Source organism: Rissa tridactyla, chromosome 2 (genome assembly GCF_028500815.1).
Source record: "Rissa tridactyla isolate bRisTri1 chromosome 2, bRisTri1.patW.cur.20221130, whole genome shotgun sequence".
Lineage (NCBI taxonomy): Eukaryota > Metazoa > Chordata > Aves > Charadriiformes > Laridae > Rissa > Rissa tridactyla.
The window spans coordinates 156,951,814-156,970,608 of NC_071467.1; the positions used below are offsets into that span (position 1 = coordinate 156,951,814).

At 36.7% G+C, this 18,795-nt stretch overlaps 1 protein-coding gene across 3 annotated transcripts in view; it reads left to right on the top strand.

Annotated features, from left to right (window-relative positions):
- ESYT2 (extended synaptotagmin 2) overlaps nt 1-18,795 on the top strand; it is a 91,265-nt gene that overhangs the window by 1,326 nt on the left and 71,144 nt on the right. The window lies entirely within an intron of this gene.

Here is an 18,795-nt window from a genome sequence, read left to right on the forward strand (position 1 = left end):
TATTTTTTTAGCTGAAACTGAGCTTCAAAGTTGAATGTTTTTTCTTTGTAATTTTTACTTTGGAGGTTTAACAATTTTCTAAATCTGTCTGACAGCCAGACAGCCCACAGCTTCAGTGCTCATCCAGGCCTCCCTGTGTCCTGCTCTGCCCCGGTGATCTGCTGTGCAGAGCTTGTGGCTCTCTTGGCCTCCATACCTGAAGTCTTGCGGGTTTATGCTAAGTCTTTCCGTGTGATTTCTGTGTTGGCACCACTCCACTCCTCAGTAATAGCCATCCGCATCTCCGCTAGGCGCTCTTTGCGGTGACCGTGCATTGAGCAGTGTTGCGATAAGTGTCCAAGTCACTGTTTTCACGTAATCAAATTGCTCTACCTGATGATACACCTTCCAGCCCAAACCATTTTATGATTCTACGTGACCTGTCCCAGCTCTGCTAAGGAAGTTAGAGGAGTTCCAGACATCTGGAGGGAAAATAGTGTGTAGGTATGAAATGGGAGGCTTTTTCACTCCTGTTTCTTCATATCTTTTACCCAAGTTCTAGTGAAAGATCATGGTTAAAAATGGGGGTGGTGTTTAAAAGAGATGAGGTGGTTTTACTGCTTGAAGCTGAGGTGTGAGTCTCAAATAGTGTGGTGAACAGCTTTTATGTTAGCTCTGTGTTGTTTTTTTTCGCCTCTAATCATATAGCCCTATAATGGAAGTGTTCTGATTTGATGCATTTAAAATGAATTAGTTGAAGCTAGATTTGTTGTGGAGGGTTGTATATAGTAACTATCTGCTGGTAACTAAGCAGTAGATATTCAAGCTTAGCGCTGTGTGTAAATTTTATTTTAAGTAACAATTTGTTACGTTTGATAAAATGGCAATTAACTCCTGTGTGGTGTTGTCCAAATAACTAAGGATTTAGAAAGGGTCAGACTGAAGTCAGACTCAAAAAACAAAAATAAATTATAGAGAGGAATGATTGCTTGCTGCAAAAGCCTGCATATCCTATGGCATTATGAGAAAGCAATTGATCAATATGCAGGGTTTCCCCATAAGTGTGACCTTCTGATACAGCAGTTGGCAGACGTATTGTAAATTGCTGTTGCCTTTTTTGTGGTTTTCTTTCTTTTTTTTTTTTCCTCCCCTCTCTGTAATCGTGTTCTTAAATTTTAAAGGTCTTGGTTCTTTCCTTTCCGCTGACATATACGCTGTATTCTGTAACATGCTTCCAAATGTAGCTTCCAGATGAAATGCAATCTGTAAAACAGAAGTCTTCTGGGACCTGAAGGCCCACTTAAATCAAAAGTGGTCTTCAATGTCTGCTGTCATAGTCATTAGGCTTTAGATGAGTCTTTTTGCTGTCTGTAACGTGTCTTGGAAAACTGCTGTTCTCCTTCCTTCTGCTTTATGTGTGTTGTCTTGGAGATTCATGGATTTCAATCATTTCAAGTAAGAGCTACTGGATGGTATATGGAGCCTGACATCTTTTTAATAGGTATCGAGTTTATCCATCTTAATATGAACTCCAAACTGGTGTATGTTCCCTTGGTTTCTGGTGAAGGAAATAAGCTTTAAATTCCTTGGACAGTGCTGTGTTTTAAATATAAGAAATTTTTTTACTCTTCTGGGACTGAAACTGAGATGTAATAAACCATTTTTCAACTAAAATTATGTAACATCCCAAATGTTTACTTGACATGTGGTGAATTTCTGGGCTCTAGATTGGAAAAGAACTTTAGCTGTGTATGTAAGGTGTGGTTTCCTCCCCACCCCTACCTACCCTGGGATTGATCACTGCTTTAGTGATTCATGTTAAGTATTCAGTAATACCACATTGAGTTGTTTATTTTTAAATAAGTGGTTATTGCAGGAGAAGACTTTTCTGCTGGCAATATGCTCAGTTACGATTTGAAAGTGATGCTGTTGTGCTGTTACGCTAGAGTTCGTAACGTTAATTATTAGTTTTCTAAATTAGATTTTACTTCTTCCATAACCAGGTGGTTATACAATAGGAATACTCTTTACTGTGAATGTAAAATGAATTAATTCAACATGAATACAAGTTATGTTATTTTAAATGTCAACACTGAATTATTTAAAGAAGTATCTATGTGTTAAAAAATATTTCGATTACTGTCTTCAAAGAATAAGATCTGTACTCGTAGACTTGCTAACATGTAGTTACAGCTCTGAAGATGTCACTGATCATATGGGGTGGGAGGGAGTAGAGGTGGGTGCTTTCCAAGTTACTTAAAGCTAGGCAGCAGAATTTACAATGAGAAAGGACTGGAGATCAAAACAGTCTTTAAATAGACATTTTCCCTTTCTTAGCAACATTTTTATACACTAGATGTATTTTATACTGGAATGAATGTAACTAAGATGCAAACATATAGAACGAAAGTGGCAATTTAAGTATCACTACTTAGAGGATAGAAGGTAGGAAGCCAGGACTCTCACTTTTTAAAGGCCAGGTATCCTGTTGCCTTTTATTTTTAAAACAGTAATGGAATTAATAATCTAAGTGGTATAATGAATTTACTTTGCTCTTTCTCAGAGTAACTGAAAAAGTTAATTAATTTTGCCATTGTAGAGGGTTTTGGTTGCTTAATGTGACTCATATAACATGCCAACATATTATGTTTGACATCTTTTTGGATAAGTGAAACTTTGACTCCTGTTTCCTTCAACATACAGATAAAAAGCCATGCTGATTTACCCCCCGCCCCCCAGATTAATTGTAAATTTGGCCTCGTACCAGGAGCTGTATCTGTGTGCAGTCTGTCAGCAATCAGCAGGAGACCAAAATAGGAACAAATCTTAATGTTTTTAAATAATTGATAGTGAAAACAGGTTTAGACAGTTTTCTTTGTATCCCTAACCATGTATTGTACAGAAACTGAAATACTACACATCATTGTAGCAAAAGTAATGCCATATTAAAACATTAATTACAAGTCTGATATAGCATTTTGAGTCCTACAGACTCACTTGAGTTTCTGCTCTAGTTTGGAGTAATTTTTATGGTTTTGTTTTTGTTGTTTTGTTTCCTCATCTGCTTCAGGTAAAAGGAACAATCTGCCTACACCTAAATAGGTGTCATCACCTTTTTAACTGTACTGATTTACAGTGCTATTGTAAAGAAGTCTGGTAGATCTTCTTTCTCTTGGGAAGCTGTATGAAATTCTGGCGGGCTGTGGGTATTGTGAATTACCATTGAACTGCTATACCACTGCTACACCTTTAGGGAGGAGATAACGTCAGCATGTTCCCTTTTCATTAGATGCTGATGTATAGCTACAGTAATAATAAAATTATTATCGATCCATGTTTTGTTGAGTGTTTTTTGCAATGGTAATGTTCAGTAAAGTATGACTTAATGGCAGTTGCATATCTCTTAGTTGAATGTTGTGTTGAATGTTGAGCAAACTGCTATTGTTTAAGGGATGAGGAACCATTCTGAGTAAAAGCAGACTTTAGAACGCATGTCTGAAAAAGGAAATTGTGATTTATAACTATGAAATTATTTGTATTTAGTCTCATGTGTTAGAATAAGATATGCATGCATATTCTTGTCAAATATTCCAATTACATGGTTAAAGCAACAAAGACTTTGGTTTTTACTGATATTGGGAAGGCAGACCCAGTGTTTGTGGAAGAAAAATGGTTAGGTAGCTCTAACTGCAGGGTCATATCCTGTACTGAGTGACACCTGCAGAGAAGGTTGAGGTGGTTACCCTCTTAGGTGTATTTGATGTGAAGATTTCTTAATGATGTAGTGTCAAACTTGCTAACTGGATCTTAAACTGATAGCTCAGGACAGGAGTCTCCAAAGAATCCTTGCTAATGGCTAAAGAGGTACTAAGTAAACATGATAAACAAGTGGACTTCTGCAATACAATGTGTGTTTTTAATTGCCATAGAACAAAAAGATCTTCGTCTTAACTTCTAATTATACCTTTGGCTAGTGGTGTTATTACTGTAGCTGTAGGAATCGTAGGTGGGTTTTTATACAAAGTATTATGAAAAGGAAGACTGTGAGGAATTGTGACACAATCTTCTGATCCTTTTTCCAAATGTTAGTTGAGCATGTTAGATTGAATTTACCGAGGTGTGATTTATAAGAAAAATTATTTCCATGTATAGCTACTTAATGCTAAGCTGGATCTAATCAGTTTGTGTGGTTAGTACTGCAGATGGCCATATACCCTAGGCTGCCAGCCTGCATCTGGAAAGTATGAAGGAGTGTGAGTAAGAATAGAATAATAATTTGTGAGTACTTAACAACTGAAGTCTATGTCCTTCTGCCTGATTATTTTCTTGCAAAACTGTCTCCATTCTAGGTGCCTCATAGTGTATGTATACACACATACCTGTGTTGTGGGTCGTGTGATTTTTTTTTTTTTTTGTGTGGTTAGGTTTTTGCTTTCAGTATTACTACTTGTAGTTAAGAAGGTCACCTAGGTGACTTTCTAAGAGTATCCCATAGTTAAAAGACAAGTGAATGATGGTTTTGGGAATGGAGAAGCAGAGAAAAAAAGGCATTTATGTTGGACAATTGTTCGTATCTTCCTGTTTCTCAAATAAAATCTTCAAATTTAATGTGTTAAAACTATGCTGAGATGATGTCTGTCACATAACACATTCTCTCACGTAGTAATGTGGTAAGCGTCACTATATGATTCATATGTAAAGACTCTTTTCCAGAATATTTATGGTAGAAAGCCATGTGATGAACTGACGTTTATGAATATGATATCAAACTACTAAAGAAAAATACTAATTTGACAGTATTAGTGAGCTTCTTGAACTGTTTTTACGTGCCACAGGCCTTCTAAATATGTATATACAATACATTCTTTTTTCGTATAACAAATTGATATTGCATAACAGTTATTACTGATTTTTGGGACTATTGCTAATGTGTTCTTTAAATGTGCTCTTTCTCTGAATAGCTAAGATGCGTACCAGTCTCTTTAGTTGTGGTTTGTTTTTTTTTTTTTATTTGCGTTTTAGTCTGCTGGTGTTGTTTCCATGCCTAAATAGTTCTGCATATAAAGGCTGGCCCAGCTTTAGCCATATTTGAGAATGTGGGAGTCCTAAAGATCTCGTCAGTAAAGACTGAGGTTTTGGGGGGGAGCGGGGGGGGGGGGCGGGAAGAAAAAAGTCTAGAGTAGCAGTTGACCTTTTCCGCATCTTCTGCAAGATTCTCCTCATTTTAAATTACTAGTGCTTTTTGAGATTGTTGGCACATCACAGAGTGTGGTTGGATATGTATTCTAAGATTTTTTTAATTTTTTAAATTTTTTTTTTTTGCACATGAGAGCCTGCAGGGAAATAGGAAGATGAATCAGGGTTATTGTCAAAATATTTTCATTGTAGCTTTTAGTAGTGAAAGCCTGTTCTAGAAACTTTAGGTATCCAAAACAATTCTTTGGTGTCCTGTTCTTTTTTTTTTTTTTAAAATGAAAGCAGAGGCAGCATTTTCTTTCTGGTAAGATAAAAATCTTTGACTTAAATAATATGATTTATATTGCATTTTATCTCCTGTTTATCAAATCATCACTAATTATAGCACTGAAAAGGTTATTCAGTTGCTGAAATTGCCTTTAGCATAACTTCTTTTGAGCTTTGCAACAGTTTTGTGCTGACCATACGTCTGTGTTGAATCTGAGGTGTGGGTTTGTGGAAGCTGGTTTTAAAACTTATTTTAAAATGGGAAGTTTTAAGAGTGATAATTTTTAAATAGCCCCTGTAGTGTCTGAAACCAGTTTGTCTGAGCCTTGTAGTAGTATATCAGATTCTGAAAGCAGCAGTTCATAATTATAATTTAACTGATGCTGTTGATTTGGTATGTTTCAACATGTAGATGCAAGGGAATCAATAAAAGAGTATGGTTCTTCTGGAAGGATTACAGAAATAAGAGATTTTGTATGAGACACTGGCCATTTAGATACAGTGTTTTTTTGACCTGCGAAGTCTCATCTTTCTCTTTATTGTTCCTTGTTGTTGGATAACATAAACTAAATCTGATACTACCCTTCCTTAAGGAAGTTTAGAAGGGACACCCCACCAGCAGCTTTGGAGCTTTTCTGTAGCCTAGCAGGGGACAGCTTCTAAGTTTTATGTATCAAGCTTGACAGGCCAGCAGAATTTCAGATGTAGTACATGTAGAGCTGCTTTTGCGTGTTCAGGGGAAATACAGCAATGCTTCAAAGAAGAAAATTAAATCCTTATCTTTGGGTGGTGTTTGTGAACACTTAATGAAAATGAAGGATATACAGAGATGGATTATTCAACATAGAATTGAACGTGAATAAGAACAATGGGAAAACAGTATTTTGGTAAGAAGAGGGGAGTGTGTTTTTATTTTAAACAACTGTTTGAATTAAGTAAATTATGAAAATGAACTACTTAGGGAGGTCTGGCATTTTATCATTTGTATAACTTATGGATCATATGGCACTTTGTGAGTAAGTTCTGTTTCAGTTGAATGAGGAGAGAGTTCTGTAAAGTTTAGAAAGAAAACACTGGATGGGGAATAAGAGGGAAGAATCAGATAGAGAAATTGCTAAAAGTGACCATGTGTGAAATAGTGGAAGGCAGTTCCCAGCTTTATATGTTTGACAGAGTTTGTAGTTGTCCAAGATGGCATGAACTGACCCAGGACCCTTCTTCAGTCCCATCTGCCATGTACTAAATGCTTTTCTCATTCTGCAGCAAAAGAAAGAGAGGATCTGGATGGCAGTTAATACCTTTTTTTGAGGAAGCCTTGGCTTCTCACTGGATGAAGCTAGTTCTGTTGGGGCAAGTAGGGAAATATGTTAGTGTAATCAAAGGGGTGTGTGTGTAGTTTTTGAAAATAAAGAGACAACTTAAATTTGTTTATTTTCTGGTACTTGCCACCTTATCTGTGTTTTGATTTCACACATGTTGTTCCTTTTATTATGTTTTTAATGTGAATTTCATTATTTTTCTTAGCTAGCAGTGAAAGAATAAATCACAAAATGGATCATTGTCAGGCCTGAAAGGTGAGGTTGTACAAACTTGCCACATCAGGTAATGGAGTAACTGACAGCAGTAGTAGATTTCTTCTCCATTGACTAGAATTAGTCCAGATTAAACTAGTTTTGTAAGGAAGCTTCATTAGAAAAGTGAAGTTCAAGAACGCTGACTTTGGGGGCATGTGTTCAGCAAGTACGCTGGCCTTGCTAAGTCCATTCCATTTATCTCAACTTCTCAAGATGCTTTGTTTTGATGCCGTGTTCCTTAACATAGTCCTGTATGTCTCGTGAGTCTTCGTCTTTATGTCAGGGTTTAGGTGAGGAACGGTGTCCCATGTCCTCTTGAATCCCACTGATATGGTGTCTGAGAGGGGGAGGAAGAGAGGTGCTCCTCAGCCTTCTTGCAGAGTCAGTTCGTCCCCATCCCCAGTAACTTCTACCAAGCTTCATGTACCAGTCTTTGTTAGACTGGTGGAGTTCTTATTTTCTTTGCCATTTAAATGGTGCAGCCTCTTGTTTTGTTTTGTTCTCTCTATGTGCTTCTTGTGATATTGTCACAAGTCAGAGGAGCAGTGAAAATTAAATTTAAGCTTATTCCTACTATCAGTTCCTTATTCATGAGAATATGTATAAACAGCACCCCTGAATTCTATTTGTAGGCTTTTCACTGCAGTCGAATATGCTTATTGCAGAGAGAATCAGGGAGTTTAATAGTTAATGATTCTGCAGTTTCAAAACAAAGTAAATGTGCACTCCTGACAAAAAGGGTTTTCTGCATCCAGTTGCGTTTTCCCACTGCCTTTTGTGCCAGCATTAGGATTTACTTGGCTGCCTAATTCTAAGCTTTTTGCCAGGTTCAGCTGGATCAGTTCCTTGAGTCAGTTTACTGTGCAGCCACACAAGTGCTGGTGCCTACAAAAAGGAGGTTGTGGAAGCCTGTGGTCAAGTTTAAAGTGAAATGGAACAATAGCCTGCATGAAGAGGACCTTCTTAGAAAGAAGTGGCAAATAACACTGCTGAGGTGTCTTTGTTCAGTTTCAAACTTTGCTTCCTGACAACTTATAATGCCAAGTTGCACATCCAAGTTTTTATAAATTTTCAGTGGACCTGTTAACGTACTTAGTCTTCACATATAAACTCTCAGTACTTTGATCCAACTTAAAAGTTGACTCTGTTTTTAGTGCGTGGTCCAGAGGTTCCTTTCAACCTGAATTATTCTATCGTTTTTGTTTTAAGCTGTCATTTAATTTAGCTATCAGTCTCCATTTGTGTCTTGCATATCGTAAGAAACTTTTTCTGCATAAAATACTGGTATTTGCTTAACTATTAAGTATACTAGAAAAAAAAAATTGATGGCTATCTTTAGAGAGGTGTTTTGTGAGGAGTAGTGAGGCTTTTTAAGTCATTCAGAAGCCTGTCAACTAAATAGCTAATATTAAAATTCTGTGCAGCAAATTGCTAAAACATACAATTTTTCAAATGGAACTCCTGTTATATAAATAAACTTTGGAAGATGAATGTTGCCATATAATGAGTCATTGCACAAAATTTTGTCTGCTACACCCTGAGGTGACTACAAAATTCTCCTAAGGAGTTGAAAATTTGAAATAGGCTAACAGTTTTCAGCTGAAGCAGTCTAGAATGAAGTACCATGAAGTTGTTACTAGAAATACGAAACTAGTTTTACTTGGCTGAAAATAACTGTCATATGACAGACAAGCACTACATTGTCATTTGGCTGTCCTTATCATATAGCAGCATGGGTCAAGTTTACATTAGTTCAATTGCAAGTGCTTTCACCTAAGAGATTTATGTTTGCGATGTAAATTGCATACCTCTTTGCATCTGTTTTAATGAAGACTTTAATTGAGCACAGACTCTAGCACTGATTTTTTTCATAACCTTTGTTTGCATTCCTTCGGTTAGATACTGGCTCACATGAATTATCCAAACTGACTGAAATAGTTTCCTTTGGGAAGATTTTGAAAGATGTAACACCGAATGCAAAATTAAATATATTGACAATCCATTGTCTTGTATTCCATCACTGCATACCTTAAAAGGAAGGTGGGAAGAAAGAAGATGAGTCTCTAAAAATGCTATGTCTTCCTATTTAATTTTTAAAAGTAACAACAAGGTATGTTGAAGCACGAAGGTAGCTATAAAGCCTTAATTGTTCCGATTTGAATTAGTTGTGCAGTGTTATGATCCACACTTCTGCTCCTAAAGTTTGTGAGTGTTCATTTTTAAAATAGCGTACTAAAAAAAAAAAAAGGGTTGTGGGAAGGAAAACATTGTGTGGGCGAATTAAAATGGAACTTATCAGCTCAGGAAGCTCATAGTTTGCTTTATATTTAAGCATTATTAACAAGTTGGATCTGTCTGTATGTTTCAAGCAGACTGTTAATGTAATGAATGTATGATACTTCAAATAAGGAAATGTCTTTTCTTAATTTGTTAATATTTCCTAGTACAGTGAGCTTGCTGGTCCAGAATTTTGAAAAATTGTAACTTGTGTTGAGGCAAGTCTCTTCCCTCCTCCCCCAGTCTGTTGATTCATCTTGTTAATTGTTGAACTACAATGCTAAATTCTCTTGTATGTGTGGTTAGGAAGTTGTCTTAGTCTAGTAATCAGTTTTATGATACAGACTAAATTCATATTTTGAAATGCTGTGTTTCTTACCCAATGACTTTTTCCTAAAATACTTGAACTAGAAAAAGAATGCTTTTCCATCCACCCACCCACTGCCAGTTAAATGTCAAATAGCAGCCAGGAAATGATAAGAGGGTGTTTCATGGGGAGAACAAAAAAAACAGTGTTTAGTCATTTGACTTGTATGCATTATAAAAATATTCAATAGTGATTGATATATTAGTTTAATTTGTAGTAATTTCTTGTTCTCTGTTTGTTCATGGTAGTCTTTGTTTTGGTTTATATTTTAGGGAAAATATTTGGGCTTTTGAAAGTGGTTGGTGCTGTCTTTTTTTAGGGTGTGTTAGGTATGAGTACTGTGTTGATGTGAATGTGCCTAAACTGTCCATGTTCCTGTGATAAAATCAGTTTTCTTATTTCTAGCTTGTTCATGTAAGTCTTTATTATGAGAATTAGTTTTCTACTAAATTTGGCTATGTATAAAGCTTTTAAAAAGTTGTGTATAATAAGTGCTTGTGTTGCTTTCAGGTCTTAACATAGTTGTGTGATAACAGAAAACGTATTTGCCAACAATTGTTTTTTTCTTTCGGTTCCTTTGTGCTTTGAAAGTTTTGCAGTTATAGTCTGAAGTTTGGGGCTTTTTTTAAACTTTTTGGTTCATTAGATTAATCCATTACACAGAGAGCCATACTGACAGCCTGAAAGTAGGTTTGATTTGGAAATCACTTTTTTTACAAATCAGTTTCTCGTACAAGAATACAAACTTTAATTTTGCTATATGAGAAATGAGGAGCTACAAAAGTGTTCTTTTAAAACAATTTAGGGTTAAGTGACTTGTTCCAACACACACATGTTGCTACTGGTGTACCTGCTTCCGTTATACTGAATTTTTTGGTTTTCTGGCACAGCTAGGAAGGAAATCTGCCGTACTAGTAACACCATTCTTCTGACAAAGCTGTCAATGGAAGTACAAGTGTATATACCTGAAAGTAGGTATATTTTTCCTCTTTTAATTTTTTTTTTTTTTTGCTGGTTCTTAAACCTCTGTTGCGTTTGGGTAGAGTGTCAGCACCATGTTGTTCTGGATATTACACAGGAACGGTAGGCAATTGTAGTTGGCAGTTCTTATTTGGGGATAAGTGTAGGCAGGACCATTAAGGCCTGACAATTTTTTAAAGATGTTCGAACATTTACCTGGGAAATGGGTAATAGGAAGACTCTATGGGATGCTGTGGGACAGTCTGTGTTGGTTGTGGCTGAAGACATCCTAACTTTCATCTTCACTTCAAGTGAGTTTGGTATTTGGAATGTAGAATATTTGGCAGATATTTTGTAAAACTTTTTTTAGAGTAAGAAGTGGAGGCATTTGTGCTTGGAGTGAAACTGCTAAAGGGTTGGAAGTGATTGTAGTTTTTACTTACAGTTGCTTTAAAGCATTTATCCTTGACTGTAATAACACTGACTCACTTCCGTGTCCTCAGGGTGCGAGCTGAAAAAGCTGTAGAATATCATTTAAGCTTCAATTTATTGAAAAGCAATAGAAGTGTGTCCATTTGCCAGAGAGAAGAGATTAGTTCATCAGTGTTCCTAAAATTAATGGGCTTTAAGCTCTCACAAATCACTTTGGAATTTCCTCTACTGTAAAGTTATGATTCTTGATTCCCATGTAACACTTAATCTTCCAGTTTAGGTGTAACCTACAAGAACTTACAGGTCATTTGCTTGAGTCAGTCAATTTACTTGAGGCTTGTGTGCTTGGGGAAATGTTTTTTCTTTTTGTCCACCCTGGTCGTTTTGCATGTTTTCATTTGTTCTAGTTTCTTTTTCCAACAATCAAAGTGATGAACTCCAGCTCTGCTTTCTGCTGCTGTGATTGTTTGCATTGCCAGACACGTGGAAATAACATTCCTGTCTGTCATAATCTAGTGAAGAACGCAATGTATAAGTAAAGCTGTTACATTGTGATCTCCCGCTGAGTAAGTGAAGTGGAAAAAACCTCTGATTTGGAGCAGCTCAGATTAGTCAATGATGTGGGATTTGAGATGTCGCTATTTTAGCAGAAAGTAACTATGAGCTCCTGAGGATAAAAGAAAACACCGAGTATGAGACACTGAAATACATATCCCAAAGACGGTTTTGAATTTTTCCAACATGTTTTACAAGTTACTTTTAATTGCAGTCATCTCCATAGGCGAATAGATCTTTACCTATTTAGTTAAAACAAAAGTCTTCAATTTATTTAGTTTTTTTTAAAGTGTCATAGATGCATGTTAAGCTTGCTGACTACTTGATATCCTAACAATTTTTCGAGTACATTGAGCAGAGTCAGGACTGTATCACATGCAGCAAATCATATATGGCAATGAGAACGGTGGACTAGATTTCAACATCCTTTTGGTACTGAAAAGAAATAAAATCCTTGCTTTTGTCCTCAGAAGCCAGTTGTATATGGAAAAGCCTTTATCAAATTCCTGAAAATACTTTTTTTTTTTCAGCTGGAATATAGCTGCAAATTAACTGCTCTTTATGCAGATCTCTGAAATAACTGTGGCATTTTGCTCAGGGGGGTTTGATTTCATTTTAACTGTCATCACTGCATTCTTCTAAACTCAAGTGATGTCTTTTGCAAGAAAGCTATTACATGTGATTAAGAGCTGCGTACAGATCTTAGACTGCTGAAAATATCTGTTAGCTGTACTGAGCTGGGATTCAGGCCTAAAACAACACAATCAACAGTAAAAGCCATAAAAAAAAAATCTATTGCCAATTAGTGCACTCAATGAAGTTTGCTGTAGCAAACTGAAATGTAGATCCATCCTTCTGAACTTGGGCACCTCATTTCAGAGATGTCTCTTTCTGCCATCTGTCTTTAGTTAGTGGGAAGGGATGAGCTGAATGTTTTGCACGAGGTCCCTTTTCTCTGTATAATAAGAACCTAGAGTAATGAGGTCACAACTTCACTGCTACTTTTTACATGCCTAAATTTAGCAAGGAATGATGTGGGCCACAGCTGTTAGATTTTAATTAATACGTGTAGTAAATATTCTGTTGTAGAACTTCTAAAATAAATTATTAGCACTGTGCATCTGTTGTAAAATCTGCTGAGAGTTTAGAAGCTAGCAGTGACTTGACTACGTATACTACTCCCTGCATGTGCACAAACTAAGTTCTCCTTCAAGAGAAGTGCAGGCTAAGGAATGTTCTGCCTAGGAGCAATCAAATAAAGTGACATAGTTACTCTGGCATCGCCATGGACAAGATTTCTTGAAGCTAAATGTTAGAGAGCTGATCAGCTAGGTGGTTGATGATTTGCAGTTCAGGCAGTTGTCTTTATTTGACAGAAATTTCTTTCCACTCATAGAATTAATATTCAGTTTCTGTCTAGGCACAAGATGTTTGGTGTCCACTTAGAGCTAGAATTTGCTTAACCTAAACTCAGACATATGAGTCCAAATTCACTTGAGATTTTCTTTATAAGCAATACAGGCATCTCCAGAAGACTCTATCTGATCACGGGAGAAATATTTCAAGATGTCAGATGCCTCTCCAAAGGTCCTTATTTTTCTCTATTAGTGATACAGCAGGTGTAGAGTGACTAGATTATTCTTGGACATGTAAAAGATAAAATTTTGAAAATCAGAATAATTCAGTAATTGCAGTTGCCCACTGTTCACCAGTATTCGAATCTTTAAAATGGAAACATTTGAAATAGCTGTGAAGCCTTATATAGGTAAAAAGCATTGCTGAGATGTAAAAAGAGTCTTCCTGTTGTTGTAAACTGCAACCAGGATCTAGTAGGATTATCTCTGTTCCAGCTATACACTGTGCAAGTATCCAAAGTGGGACAGTAGGTGTGGATTTAAATGCAGAAATGGTGAGCTTAAGTATCAGTTATAAGCAACTCATTCTTTAGAGTCTATTGTGTGTTTAATGTTATGATTCAATTGTAGGCGGTTATAAAGTGACTTACTACTGCTGTCATTAATTAAAGTAGTATTGATTTATGATGGATATTTTTACTGCTAAATTGGGAAGTGGAAGAATTTAGACCATTTGTAACGGTTGAGTTTGGGGTAAAGAATATTCAAGAGATCCCCGAATGCTTTGGTTATCTTCAACATTGATGATAATCAGTAATATGAGAGAAGAGGTAGCAGCTCTGTGCTGCATATAAGGAAAAATGTATCATTCTTCTTCACTCTTGCTTCCTCTCCATCCTGGCTTTCAAACACCCAACAATTCCAGCAATCTAATGCTGGAACGTTCCTTCTCTGTGTTCAAGAAGATACTGAATCTTAGTCACTCGGTTACTTGCTGCCCATTATTTGTTTGAAGAGCAGTAACTGCCTTCATGCACGCACTTGCTGAGCATAAGCAATGTTGTGTGCATAGAAACAAGTTTTTGTGGTTCAGGTCGGCAACTATGCACACTTGATTGGGCGTGCTACCTGGAAGTAAATTGATGGTATTATTGAAAATCTTTGGTACATACTTAAGAGGGTGGGTTTTCTACAGTTTCTTTTCCACTGAAAGGCTGGTTTTGTAACTGCTTATGTAAAAAATACAGTATATTCCTTCAAAAAATATAGGAACTCTTCACATATTTTATTTAGTTATGTTTAGAGAGTTTACACAAAAAGCAGAGAAATTAATGGAGTATCATTTAAGACATACATTGCCAAACATTGAAATTGCCAAACATTAAACTTCCCAAACATCAGGGGAAGGCAGATTCTTTAGTTTCCAGTATTGTTTTAAAAATAGCCTAGCTTGGAAAGAGGATTTATGGTTTTTAGAGCTTATGATCACTTTCTTTCCCTGTTTTTTAGAATGGAAAAACTCTTTAACAGAGGCTGGAGAATGTTTTGATGCAGAGCATTGTAAGACAACAGTTTTGAAAGATGGTATCAGTGATGGTTTGCAGTCATAACATGAGAGACAGTGCCTGTGTCTGCAGGAAGCTGGAGTCTCAGGGGATGTTTCCTGGAACCAGGGACTGCAGGAGTTTTGGTAGGGTGAAGTGGAGCATTGCAAGCTGACAACTGGACTTTTTATTCCTATTTAGTCATTTGTGTTTTTATATTTACTACTGATCTCTTAAAAGACGTTATCTTCTTGGAACCTGGTTACTAATTTAACAAACAAACAAAAATAAGTCAAATGTTGGTTTTAAACCTCGGGTTTCCTACTTATAGCAGTATTTTTATTTTTCCCTTGGCTTTCTTGATTCGTAAAGACTTGCATGGGAGGACAAGTGACTGAACAAATGTTGCTGTGTACACAAGTCAAAGGATAAACAGGACTGTCAAATATCTAGGTGTGTTTTAACTAAAATATTGCAACATGTATTGGTGTGTTGGAGAAAAGGTACTGAGTGCCCTTTGGTACTCACTTACTCATTTGCTTCAATTCTGCTTGAGGGGCTTCCTCTTCCTTTTTGCAAAGTGTGGACTGTTATGTTGCAAACTGAGAGGTGCCTGCCAGGCAGTGTTCATCTGTTTGTGGATGATGATAAATATTGTAGTGCTGTGAACGATGTATTTTGGTATTGAACTCACTTTCTGATAAAAATTATTGTACAGTTATAGAGAGACACTCCAAGCACACTTTGTCCTCCTACTTTTTCTGTGTGTAGTCTAGAACAGCAACTTCTGTAAGTGTGAAATTCTGTTTATTTCAATTTTTTACTATTTTTAATGAAAATTTAATTAATGTCAATTTTAAGTCTCAGTGCTGGGACGTCAATCTATTTTTAACGTTGTATTTGTCTTAAGCACTGTATCCACGTTCCAGGGTAAAATTGTGTATGTTGCCTCTGCCTGCTGAAGGATTCTTCCTCTGAGCCTACTTTATGTACAGGAGTTTAGTGGCTGGCTTTACTTGGAGCAGGATTTTACCCGCTTTTCTAATTTCAGAATTAAAAAAAAAAAAACAACAACAAAAAAAATTTTGCACGTATAAATGAAAGCCTACTGCTTCTGGCCTTCCCACAGTATTTTTCTGTTGGTGAGTGTGTGGCTGACAGAAAGTCTTTCAGGAGATTTGCAGCTTGCTGGATGTTGTACTGCACAGATGCTGTATGTGTCAATACAGTAGCATAAGCCTACGTGTTTTCCTCAGAGGATGCGGTTTCAATAGTATCCTTTCCTTCTGCAGGTTTGATTTAAGTATACTTAGTCTGCTTTTTCTAAAATAGCTTCTTTGATAAGAGGTGATAAGCTCAGTCATGGGACAGATATTCCAGCTGCAAGAAGATAGGCCATTGAAACAGATCCACGAATTGGATGTATACAGGAATTGCAAGCTGTGGGCGCAGATTGAAAACATGCTTGTTAAACCTTTTCAATATATAATTGAAAATACATTTTCTACTTCAAAAACAGGTGATATTTCTGGGTGGGGATTTTTATTCGTGTTGAACACTATCTTCTGTCATTTAATGAAGATTTTTTCCTCTAAAGTATCTTTCCTTGCTAACACATAGAGTCAAAATAGTAAGACTGATATTTAAGGATGAGGATAATAGTTAATTTAGTTGGGAGGCGGTCTGGGTTTTGGTTCCACCTTGTAACTCCACCATATGATGTAGCAAACCTAAGTTTAGAAATTTGGTTTAACTGGGAGTGCTTCAGTGTCTTTCCTTGGCAGCCCAGCCTACCAAAAACACACAAGAGCTGCCCTTCCTGGTCTGTACTGAGGAGTGGTAGCAAACTCCGTGGTTTTAAGGTGGAGTTTATAAACAGAAATAGGAAAATGATGCCTGCAATTGCAGAGGATTGGAATTCAGTGGTCAGTGTTTTCCAGTTATGTATTTCATTGGTCTCGTATTTTCAGCATGATCCTGCCTGTGTGAGGATAAAGGCTGCCCTAAAAATCTAGAGCATCAGTTTTGCCTCAAGTAAACTTATCTGATACAAGGGAATTAGTAAAATGGAATAAATATCTTTTTTTTTTTCGTTGGTTTTTTTGGTTTTCTGGGGGGATAGAAGGGGTGAAGGAGGATGACAACAACTGCTAGGTTTACAGCCAGCCTTTGCAGAAGCGGAGACGATATTCAGGGAAGGATAACTCCATAGTACTACTTTGTTTTTTCTTTTTCCTTAGGCATCGCTTCTGGTTGCTGTGTTAGCTGGACCTCTGATCTCTAGTGCAGAAGTTTCTATATTACACACTGCCAATGAAATGTGTGATATATTTTGACTATCTTTTTCTAACAAATGACATCATACTGTGTTCTGTGCTGAAATACAGTCAATTAAGGAGTCAAAATTGGTTTCGAGAAGGTAGAGAACAAAGGTCAAGAATCTTAGAAACTTTAGTGTGCACCTGATTTTTAGAAATATTGAGCTTTGTGTAAGAATCTGGTTAAATGCCTGAAAGAGTTACACATGTAAGCTATTTGTCCTCTGCTGTCGGGTTAACTAGGGCTTTCCTCCCCACCATTTGTTATCACTGTATTAACTGAGACCCAAACTAAACACTACCATTCTTTTTGGTTTCACATTATTAGAAGGTTCTGCTTTCTGTTACTTTCCTCAGGAGAGTTTTATAGTTTCAGAGAGAGTTTATTGCTGAATACTTACAGGTTCAACAAAACTGCCAGACAGTCTGTCTATGCTCTTTTTACTTTCTGTTTTTTATATAGTCAGCTAGAAATGATACAGGGGGACTTTAAAACACCTGTTATACTGTGAATGATTTCTTATTATGTTTAAAAAATTTTTTAATACTAAAAATAAACTCTGGCTGGATAGTACTGGTTGCAGTGCAGTATGTAGAAGTTATACCACTTTCGCTGGTGTTAGGAATCGGAATCAGTCGAAACTGGAGTGTGCGTATATTGTCTTTTAGTGTAAGAACTAAATAATAAGCACATAATGAGCATATGCTACAGACTTGTTTGGCTTCTTAGGATGCAGGTTAACCCAGCGTGAATTTGCATGCTCTGATTCTGTATTTTAGCTTGAATATCACAAAAAGAAATCAAATTCTCCCTTTTTGCTCTTTTGTATTTTCAAACACAAATTTGCAATTTGCTCACCCCCAAACCAATAAAAAATTAATGAATGATGTTTGTCTTGTTGGAGTTCACATAGATTTGCTTCAAACATATTGCGATTATAGATTACCTTTAAAAGGGAAGAAAAACGTTAACCTATAAAATTCAGGGTTCAGTACGTGGAGGTGTTTCATGCTAAAATGTGTACATTGAGTCACAGGAGGTCATCTTACTCTTCAGTAATTAGCTGCTGGTAAGCCAGTTAAAAACAGGAAAGGACAGTTAATCTGTCTGAGCAAGGGGACAGGCAGTCCTGCAGAAGTTGGTCAGAACTTCTTGAACACTTACCTTGACAATTCATGTCCATTTTAGTCTACACAGAACGCATGCAGGGTTCCCATAGAGATAAGCTATGTAATCTCGCAAGTGTTAACAGGAATAAGATCTCCCTGGTGTATGAACCTTAGTTCTAGTGAATCAGAGCCCCTGACTACAGGGGTTAGTAAAGCAGGTAGCGTGGGTCAGTGAAGTGAAAGGAGAAGAAACCTTCCATGTTTTAGTCTAGACAGCAGCAACAAGGATGGCTGACAGTTTGGTGCAGAGCCCAGCACTTCTTGTCATAGCCATAGACGATTCAAAGGATAGTAAGTTGTGCTGTGACACTGGTTGTATAAGCTATTTTGAAAGCTAATGTTTAGCAGTCCAGAGAGGAGAATTTTTCTTCTGTTGACCATTGAGAGCGCTAGACACTCTCGTGTATGGTGGAGTGGGAACATGCCTGGATTCTCAAGGGAACTGAAAAGGAATTTGTTATACAGGCTTAAAAATACAAAGGATGTCATGTTTTTGAAATGTGACAAATTGGAAATAAGGTGCTAATGCCTTTATAAAATTTTTAAAACCGTTAAGGTTCCTGCAACTTCTGCTTCTTCTTTTTTCTTTTCTTTTTTTCTTTAAATGTCCTGTCCCAGTTCAAACTGATCACTGAAAACTTACAATCCTTTTCCAGATGGAATGTAGAAAAGTGTGAACGCAACAATTCAGGAAAAATTACACGATCTTCTTTAATTGCAGTGAGAATAAAGCAGTTTGGTTACAGAATTGACTTAATCTCTATATTGAAGTGTGAGTTGTGATATGTAGTGCTAGTGTAC